Below are 9,513 nucleotides of genomic sequence, written 5' to 3' on the forward strand. Positions count from 1 at the left end.
CCGCCCTGCACAGCCCCGGGGATGAGCAGCCGCCCCCGCCGCAGGGCCTCCGGCCTCCGCGCCGCTCAGCCTCCCAGGTTGCTGCCTCTCGGTGCAGAACCGTACGTATGGCCCTCGTTTGCCGGGAGACCCGAGGACCCGCATCTTAACCGGCCTTTCTCCTTGACGCCATCTGCCCCTTTTCTCGCGATTGGGTCCTGTTTCTTGAAAAGTAGCTCAGAGGCGTTTGCATTAATTAAACCCATCAATTAGGAATTCCTCAAAGGGCAGACAGGCTTGCAGGTCAAGGGGGGAAGTGGATAGAAGCTATCGCTGTGCTATGGTGATGTCTGGTGTTTTTACTGTTTTGCATTTTTGCATTTTATAAGTATTGAGGTTCAAGGTCGTGAAATGAGCCCACCCCCCAAGGTACCACCCTGAACGCTGCCTACACATATTTTGATTCTGTTTTGAAGATTACTTCCGCTTAAAATTAACAGGTAACTTTTAAAGCACAGATTTATTTTTTTAGCAGTAGGTGGTAATTATTATTTGATTAAATCCTGTCTTTCAGAATTTCTCAGGAGCATGCTCTCAGAATGAAAAATGCCATGTTCAGTTTTTTCTTTTTCTTTTTTAATGCTCTGAAGTACATCTTAGTCCCTAGAGTTGACTCAAGGCCTGGTGGTAGGCAAGCAGATACAGATCTAGAAAATCTTGGCAACCCTTTAGCAATTTCCTATGGATAGATAAGCCATCCTAGAAATGTGCTATTTTATGGAATAAGTTGGAAAACCGTTAATAGTACTGTGGGTTGACGTGCGCGCGCGCGCGCGTGTGTGTATGTGTGTGTAGAAACAAAAAATATGGCCAAGAATCCTACAAAATTATTTTTTGCCAATGAAAATGAGGTTGGTCTCTAAATTTTACTTAAAGAAGCAATTTTGTACAAGAAGGAGATGGAAGGTAGGTTTAGTAGGACTTGTAGGGGAAAAAATGGAGACTTTCTGCTCTATCGTATAGTGATTTGAAATGTTTTTTTCCTTCACAATTTGTTAGGAATGTCTTATGTGCCAGTCCTCATGCCAGGTGGTGGGAATACAGAGGCAGATAGAAGATGGTCTGTGTCTTTTATGGACGAACAGCCATGTCATCACAAGTGTGACAGAGATACATGCAAGTTAGAGTGGAAAGGAAAAAAAATCATACAACAGTAACGTTTATTGAGTACTTCACTATCAGAGTATTTTGCATCCATCTACTTATTTACTACAATAGTTGTGTGAAGTCCTGTTATTTTGACTTGAAGAAATAGGCTTAGAGACTTGTCCCAAATCATAGCTGGTAAAGTGTGAACCTGGGATTTCAGCCCAGGTGGGTTTAACTTGATGTAAGTCATGATTTCTTCCTATCAATTAATAGAAAACTCCCGACTCTAAGGACACAGGGGAGGTCCTCAGTTTGCTGCGAGATTTGACTTGTGTTAAGACAATTGAATAAACTTTGACTGGAGAGAGGATGAAGAAAGTCACTCTAGGCGAGGGGCAGCATGTGAGCAAAGGATGGATTTGAGAATTGAGTATTTTGCGTTTGGGGAACTCCACTAGTTCTGCACGACCGGATCCCGGAATACTTGGACTTAGTGGGAGAGGGTGGGTCTTAAAGTACTTGGTACCGTGATCAGAATTCAAAATTTTTCTTCACGTGGGCACTCATTGAAGAATTTCAAATAGAGTAGCGGCATTGTTGGGTTTGTATTTTAGAAAGAACACCAAGCCACCTATGGTGGCTCACACCTGGAATCCCAGCACATTGGGAGGCTGACCCAAGAGGATGCTTGAGCCCAGGAGACTGAGGCTGCAGTGAGTCATGCTCTTGCCACGGCACTCTAGCCTGGTAACAGCAAGACCCTGTCTCAAAAAAAGAGAGACAACTCTAGCTCTGAGGCAGGGAAGGAAGGAAAACTTGAGCTCCAATGAGGTGACTAAAACCAGGAGGAACAATTAGCATGGTGCTGGAGGAACCCATTTTAGAAATAAAGGTCCAGAAGAGAAATGAAGAGACTGAACTGAGCGGTTGGAGTTACAAAAGAGAGTCGAGACCGAAAGGAAAAATCAGGAGTTTGGAGGTCGGGAGCTAGGTTTGGAAGCCTGAGACAAAGGACTGAGAAGATCGTGCAACCATTGATTGAGAGGAGGGAGATGGCTTTTTGTCAGGTGAAGGATAACGATCATTAGCTCAGTTCAAGGTTCCAGATGTCAGGGCTGGAGACACAAGTTTGCATCTGGGTAATTAGTTGAAGTGACAGGAGACAGTGGGCCGGCTTACCTGGGGGGAGGGGAGACCCGATGAGAAAAAGGAAGAGGTTTGATGTGGAACTTTCCAGAAGCAGCATCGTCTAAGATGTGTGTGTGTGTTTGGGGAAGAGCCCCCAAATGAGGCGAGAGGCAGGGTGGCAGAGAGGAGGAAGAAGTGGGAGGGAGCACAGCCAATTCCCAGGAGATGGGGGAGTAGGAGTGGCAGGGTGCCTAGGGAGGGACTGAGTAGTGTCCGGTGGACTTCGTGGTGAGAAATCATTTCAAAACTCTGCAAAAATAAAGGGGAACCAGTGAGTGTAGGCTACTTTGAAAAGTGCTTAGGATTTCCATAATAATACATAGACAGCAGCTACTTGGAAGGCTGAGGTGGAAAGATCTCTTGAGCCCAGCAGTTCGAGGCTGTGGTGGCCGTGAGCGTGTCACTTCATTCCAGCCTGGGCGACAAAGTGAGACTCTGACTCAAAAAAAATAATAATAATAATACATGGACAAAAGAAGAGCGTAACTGTCAGCGAGCTTGAAGAGTAGACACGGAAACAACTTTGTTTCATCTAAAACCACTACCCAACTGGGTGATTTTGAAGCTAAACTCAGATATCATCTTTTTGTCTGTAACTATTTCAATGTGTTTATTGTGTGTGTGTGTGTGTGTGTGTGTGTGTGTGTGTGTGTGTGTGTGTGTAATGTTATCAATATGTATCTTTAAAAGTTAAGGATGCTTTTTTTAAATGGAACTTTAGCTTAATTGCCCTACTCAGCAGCACTTCCCTAGTGTAAAATTTCCAGTCATACTTTTTCAAGAAGAGTTTGCCCATGAAGAGAAGAAAGAGATGAGACAGTAACTACAAAAAGTTTGCAGGGTTGTTTTGTTTTGTTTTTGGCAGAATGCTATCAAGCTATTAGGGAACGAGCCAACCTAGAGGAAATGTTGGAAGATGTCGGAGATGGAGAGCCCCGATAGACGGCCCTGGAGGTGGAGGAAGGGCCAGATGAGCAGGGCCAGAGAGGTGGTCTTGGGCTTGACACGCCTGACTCGTGTCTGCAGAGTGCCAGCTGTATTCCCAGGTGGAGTGCTGGTGCTGATGGGTGGACACACTGAGAAAGGGAGGAACGCGGGCAGATGCAGGTACTTTACAGGGGGGTGGGAAGAAGACAAGAGCGCCCAGGCTTGTGGTCCCTAAGGGGGCCAGCGACGGATCGGGAATGGCCGCTGTGGATAAGAAGTCAAGATGGGACGGGTAGGGTTTGACATCGAGCTGAGATGAGGGATTGGTTTTCGGTGATGCATGTGAGGTGGTCTGGTTTTTTCCCTACATTGTGATTTATTACGAGAGAGATTAAAATACTGAGGAAACCAGCAGACCAGTGCGTTGCTGAAGAGAAGAGACTCCAGGCCAAGACCTGATGATGGGTCTTTCCTCAGCCACCGAGATCTTTCCTTTAACTACTGTTTGTCTATTTCGTGTAAATCTAACAGTAGCCTAGAAAGACCCCTCTGGATTAATCCTTGACACTTGATTTTCTCAACATTTATAGATATTCTCAGTGTTCACAATGATCGTCTTTCATAGAGAACAGTTCTCCAGAGGTCGTTTACAGACTGGAGTGGGAGGAGTCAGGCCAACCTGTCTGCCCTGAGCTCAGGCGAGTTCCCACCTTCCCCTTATCTCACAAGGTGTTAATACCATGTGTATGACTTCAAGAAGATGAATTACTTTAATGGAGGTCAGCCCTGAGGGCTTCGTGGGTGAAAGCTCCCTCTTCCTTGTGGCAGCACTGCCAATCTCTCTGGGACTTGACCTGACAACGTGAAGCAGATAAACAGGGTGGTGGCTACATTACAACAGGATCAATCAATTATTTGTTGATAGGAAGCTTCCTTTAGTGCTATGAAGTGTCATTTTATAGGCTGTGAATACCAGTGTATACTTGCCTTGTTTTCTTCTTCGGGCAAACGGGAAGTTCCACCAGATAATTTGGGATCCCAAGAGCACCAACGTTCTTTGATTTTCTGACTCTATCTCATTTCAGAGCTGATTTATATGTGATTTCACTGATCTCTGGGCATCTGTTTGTAAATGAAAATATGTATATATTTTAATGTGCTCCACATGAAACATTTTTCTCTCCAGTGATAGCAATACTTATATACAGGAGACTCGAGGACATTATGCCTTACCCAGTACAAGTCTGGTATATACAGGGATTTCCCAGATTAATTCAAAGCATAGATTGTGAGAGTAGTTAGAAAACAGGGGTGGTTTTCCAGGATGGTTTAATCTTCACTGGGTGTCTTTAAATACGCTTATTCTGCTGAGAATAGTTTGATTATGGTCCTGCTTGAAGGTCTGGAAAAGGAATAAATAACCTTTGAAGTCCCTTTCTAACTGTGTTTCTGTCCACTAGTAATTGTCAAAATCTCCAATTAAGCTCTTGCTAAGGCTATTAAAAAGTGGGCTTTGGTTTGAAATCTTTATACTTTTTAATATTTTGGTATGAAACTTTTTAGTAAACACTTTTTATAGTTTTAAAGCATGTCTAAGTATTGCTTTTGTGTGTTTTTTTTGGTTTGTTTTTGTTTTTTGAGTTGGAGTCGCACCCTTTTGCCCAAGCTGGAGTTAAGTGTCATGCTCACAGCCACCACAGCCTCAACCTGCTGGGCTCAGACGATCCTTCTGCCTCAGCCTGCCAAGGAGCTGGAACTACAGGTGTGCACCACCATGCCTGGCTAATTTTTTTTATTTATTGTAGAGATGAGCTCTTGCCAAGTTGCCTAGTCTGGTCTCAAACCCCTGGGCTCAGGCAGTCCTCTCACCTTGGCCTCCCTAAGTGCTGGGATTGTAGGCCTGAGCCACTGTGCCTGGCCAGTTTTTGTATTTTGTCACGAGTTCTATGCTTAGTTACTGACCACCAATTGTATTTACTTCCTAGGGTATTCTAGAACGCTTTAGAATGATCATTTTATGAACATTCATCAAGTATATGTGCCTTGCATTTCGGTTTAAAAAGCATTATTGCATCTTTATGTCAAACAGTGCATCAAACTCTAAAGATAAACAAATAAGATTTGGCCCCCCCTCCCTTTTTTTTTTTTTTGAGTTGGAGCCTCACTCTTGTCGCCCAGGCTGGAGTGCAGTGGCACGCTCATGGCCACTGCAGCTTCGACCTGCTAGGTTTAGGCAATCTTTCTGCCTCAGCCTTCCAAGTAGCTGGAACTACAGACTCACACCACCACGCCTGGCTAGTTTTTGTGATTTATTGTAGAGATGAGATCTCACCAAGTTCCCAGGCTGGTCTCGAACCCCTGGGTTCAGGCAGTCCTCTCTCCTCAGCCTCCCAAAATGCTGGAATTACATGCTGAGCCACCGTGCCCGGCTGGCCCCTCTCTTAAAGGATCTTACCATCTAATCAGTGCTCAGTAACTACGTGGTTGTGGTGTACTCACTCTTGTGTTTTTTAAGGAGATAGTCTCTAAAAAACAATGTGTTTTATTACTTAGCATTTACATGTTTGAGGCACAACGAATATAACTTCGTTTGCTGTATTTTAGTACCCTATTCCTTTATTCTGTTTCTCTGACTCTGTGAGTATTTTATGAGTCAGTCTTCTTTTTCTGTCTTTCCATTTTTCTTGGTGATTAGGGGGTGGAAAGAGGAAGTGAACGAGAGAGAGGGAAGCAGCAGGTTCTGTTTTGTTTTTCTTACCTACTTATGGGGGAGTATGGATGAAAATGGTATGTAACACATACTTCCTGGTATGAATGGAGGTGTTTTTATACTTTCATTTTTTTTTCCACACTGTGAGATATTATTTGAAGTCAAGAAATGCTGGTAAACTCCACGTGACCTTACCTAGCTTCTTACATACACATCTGTTTAATGGAGTGAGTACTTATTAGATAATGTAGGTTGGATGATGCATGGACGAGCCAGTAAATATGAGAATAAAATTACTTGCTTAAAGACTACTTGATTAAATAAATTAATATGAAGTAGGTGGTTTTGGAAGGTTTTATGTTACGTTATTTAAAGCACTATGCAGTCAGGAAACAAGTAGTATTTAATATAGGCTACAGAACAAAATGTATTTTTTATTCCTACTACTGAAATAACTTTTTATTTTTGGATCGGCTGCACAGTTTTAAAGGAACTGACGTGTTTTGAAACTGACGTGCACAGGTCCGGGCTCTTCAGGCCAGGCTCTCTGGGTACGTTGCTTACATTCTTTAAGGCCTCAACGGCCTCCTTCAGTTATTGGGGGTGACTGTTTTTGTTTCATAGTGTTGTGAGGATTAAGTGGGATAATGGCTAGAAAACCATTTTTATATATTTCCTGGTATAGCGTAAGCACCTAAGAAATGTTACTATTATTTTTCTTTTGATTTGGAGTGTCACTCTGTCACCTAGGCCGGAGTGTAGTGGCACGGTCATGGCCACCGCAGCCTCGACCTACTGGGCTCAGGTGATCCTTCTGCTTCGACCTTCCAAGTAGCTGGAACTACAAGCATGTGCCACCATGCCTGGCTAATTTTTTGACTTATTGTAGAGATGAGGTCTTGCCAAGTTGTTCAGGCTGGTCTCGAACCCCTGAGCTAAGGCAGTCTTCTCACCTCAGCCTCCCAAGGTGCTGGGATTGCAGGTATGAGTTACTACATCCAGCCAACTCCTATTATTTTCATGCCAAAAAGGATATTTATGCACTTAAGATAAAATTTGTAGTTTAAGCTTCCATCTTGAGATAAAGTAACAGGTGATCCACATTTTCTATCTTGTATTATGATTTTTTTTTTTGATTCGGAGTTTTACTCTGTGGCCCAGGCTGGAGTGCAGTGGCACACTCATGGCTACTGCAGTCTCGACCTGCTGGGCTCAGGCGATCCTTCTGTCTCAGCCTTCCTAGTAGCTGGAGATACAGTCATATGCCACCATGCCTGGCTACTTTTTCGATTTATTATAGAGATGAGGTCTTGACAAGTTACCCAGGCTAGTCTTGAACCCGTGAGCTCAGGCAATCCTCTTGTTTCGGTTTTCCAAAGTGCTGGGATTACAGGCGTTAGCCACTACACTGACTTTCTTTTATAATGTTTTAAAGATGATGGTGTAATTTAACGTGAGCCAAAATGATTGTGGTGTTCACTTCTGAGAAATGTTTTGGCTCTTAGAACCATACATCTAGATTCTTTTATCTTTCATGGACAGTTATTTTTCTATTTCTAAAGTATTTGAAAAGTGAATTCAGGTAAGAAAATGAATTAAAAGGCTTTATTGCTATAGACATTCTTGTGTTATCTCTGGGTCTGTGATTAAATTATATTTTCTGTTATTCATGGCAAGCTACAGTATTGCCTGAAGAATATTACCTAACTTAAAGAGATGGTTGGTATTGTGATTTTCAAAGTTAATGTATTTTGGTGACAAGTATTCATGTAGTAAGTTAATTTATTGCTATTGAGACATTCTTTTTCCAGTTGAGTTTTCACTCTGCTGCCCAGGCTGGGATGCGGTGGCATAGTCACAGCTCACTTCAGCCTCAACCTCCTAGACTCTGGTGATCCATCTCAGCCTCCTGAGTAGCTGAGATTACAGGTGTGTGCCACCACGCCTGGCTATTTTTTATTTTATTTTATTTTTTTGTAGAGATGAAGCCTCACTATGTTGCCTAGGCTGGTTTTGAACTCCTGAGCTCAAGAGATTCTCTTGCCTCAGTCTCTCAAAATGCTGGGATTACAGGCATGAGCCACCTCACCTGGCCAAGGCATTCTTTAAGATGCCTTAATTTGGCTGGGTGTGGAGGCTCATGCCTATAATCCCAAAACTTTGGGAGGACTAGACGAGAGGATTGCCTGAGTCCAGGGGTTCGAGACCAGCCTGGGCAACTTGCTGAGACCTCGTCTCTACAATAAATAAATAAATAAATTAGTTGAACGTGGTGTGTGTGCCTGTAGTTCCAGCTACTTGGAAGGCTGAGGCAGAGGATTGCCTAAGCCCAGCAGGTCGAGGCTGCAGTGGCTGTGAGGATGCCTCTGACCTCCAACCTGGGCAACAGAGTCAGACTTCAACTAAAAAAAAAAAGCATTAATTTGAGAAGTCATGATTATGTATTTTCCTAATTACTGGTATTTATAGCAGCCATTGCATGAAATAAACTAGACTTTGGTGATTTGGAGAAACTTTTTCTAAAATTAAATATGTAAAGCCTACACATCTTGGTAGAATTCAGTGTGGTACAAAATGCAGAAAGTCAAACTTGATTTGTTATCACTGTTCTGACTGGGGTTATTTAGTTCACGTTGCCATAGTTGAGCTGTTTCAGGCTTTCTAAAATAATCATCTGCTTTCAGGAATTTACAACTCATAGAAGGAAAATAAGCAATATGAGAAATATAGAGGTGTGAGAATGAAAATAGTTTAAAAAGATTTTTTTTCCTTAGCCTCATATGTATTGTCCTTATAACTGAATGAGACTGACATCACTCACATAAAATTAGTTGAAAAAATGTTTTCTTTCCTATTTGAAATCCATTGCTGTGGAGGCAAAAGAATTCTACATATTATGATTTCATTTTAATAAAAGAACTAGTGACATCCCAAGTGAGACTGGGTTCTGAATATAAGCGGGCTTTTCATTTTCTCGATTATATGAATTAGTCTTGGCATGAGATAGAAATGGAAGCATTTGTTGGGAGAGAGCACGTGTGTGCCTGTGTGCACATGCATGCATGTGTGTTGCGGGGGATGGTAGATTTAAAGGAGAGAAAGGAGTGGTTGGAGATGCAGTGGAGGAGGTAAGCTAGAATGTGACTTTATGTGTTCAGTTTAGATCTGAGTCATGCCAGAGTGGCACATCATAATTATCTGGGACCAGATAAAACAGTATTTCTTCTTGGTATGAGCATGAACCTGAACTGAGCTCTTCTCACTAAGTGTGGAAGTCTTCTTGAAGATGTTGCTTGGAGCATTCTGTATAGGGGAATGTTACTCAGCCACTTCAGCAGCAACTATTACAAGAAGATGCTGAATTTATTTTTTTAATACATGATCAACTTAAAATTGTCAAATGTTAGACATTGCTAAGATATTTCATATCTTCTTTAGACTTAGCTACAATATTGCCTTAAGAATAAGTTCTAGCCAGGCTCGGTGGCTCAGCCTGTAATCGTGCGCCTTTGGGAGGCTGAGGTGAGTGGATTGCCTGAGCCCACGGGTTCGAGACCCGC

General features: G+C 42.7%; 1 protein-coding gene across 1 annotated transcript in view; it reads left to right on the plus strand.

The window, feature by feature from the left end:
• The window catches only part of LOC103252573 (katanin p60 ATPase-containing subunit A-like 1), an 82,832-nt gene continuing 73,319 nt past the window's right edge, over positions 1-9,513 (plus strand). Inside the window, exon 1 of the mRNA XM_021709153.1 lies at positions 1-152. The gene's annotated coding sequence lies outside the window, so the exon portion shown is untranslated. The remainder of the gene's footprint in view (positions 153-9,513) is intronic.

The sequence above is a fragment of the Carlito syrichta genome, unplaced genomic scaffold, assembly GCF_000164805.1.
Source record: "Carlito syrichta isolate Samal-C Ts95f unplaced genomic scaffold, Tarsius_syrichta-2.0.1 Scaffold169016, whole genome shotgun sequence".
NCBI classification, from domain to species: domain Eukaryota; kingdom Metazoa; phylum Chordata; class Mammalia; order Primates; family Tarsiidae; genus Carlito; species Carlito syrichta.